This window comes from Aplysia californica, unplaced genomic scaffold (assembly GCF_000002075.1).
Source record: "Aplysia californica isolate F4 #8 unplaced genomic scaffold, AplCal3.0 scaffold00171, whole genome shotgun sequence".
NCBI lineage: Eukaryota > Metazoa > Mollusca > Gastropoda > Aplysiida > Aplysiidae > Aplysia > Aplysia californica.
Window position 1 is genome coordinate 838,944 of NW_004797441.1, and position 1,007 is coordinate 839,950.

Consider the following 1,007-nt stretch of genomic DNA (forward strand, 5'->3'; position numbering starts at 1 on the left):
TGTGTGTGTGTGTGTGTGTGTGTGTGTGTGTGTGTGTGTGTGTGTGTGTGTTTGTGTGCGTGTGTGTGTTTGAGCGCGTGTGATGTATGTTTGTTTGTTTGAATGTTTATATTTTTGCGAGTTTTTATGCGTGTTTGAATAAGAGTGTGTGCTTGAACAAGTGTGTGTGCAACGGCGTACGCATGCACGCTTGTAATACATACGTATATTATGGCTGTGAATGTGTATGTCATTGTGCTTAAGAGTCTCTTAAACCCAATGACATACACATTCAAGGGTGATTTTCCAACTCACTCTTTGGACTGCGGTTTTGTCTGTTTATCGGCCTGTTTGTCTCTCTACTAACATCATCTGAGAAGAATAATTGCTACCCAGATTGTTCAAATACATTTAATTCAATCATTGAACTCTTGACATTCTTTTTTGGAATTCATCACCGTGTACAATGCTTATGGACAACAAAAACAGTAGCAAAAGTGACAACAGCAGCATCAGCAGCAGTAGAAGCAAGACCACCAGAAGCACCACGACCACCACAACAACAACATCAACAGCAACAGCAACACCAGCAACAACAGCAGCACAGAAGAACATTAGACTAATCGAGAGTCAATTTCTCTATTTTTGGTTTAAGAATAAAGAAACATGTAAAGCGGAAAAGCGGAATAAATGGAGAAGAAAAATAAAGACGGTTTTGAGGGGGAGGGAGGTGTACACCAGCAGCTTTTATTTTTATTTTATTTTGGGGGGGCGGGGGGGGGGGGGGGGGGTGAATACAATCACGGTTTTAAAATAAAAGACACCGTCAGAGGTAGAGCAATATGCACTATGCTATTGCACAATATTCTGTACGGATCATTCTAACACTGCAATTGACAAATTCCAAGCTTCTAGGCGGCTGATAAAACATGCATGAGCGTGAGTGTGGGTGTGCTCGTTTGTGTGTATACACGTAATTGTGTTCGTGTATGTGTGTGTGCGTGCGTGTGTGTGTGTGTGTGTGTGTG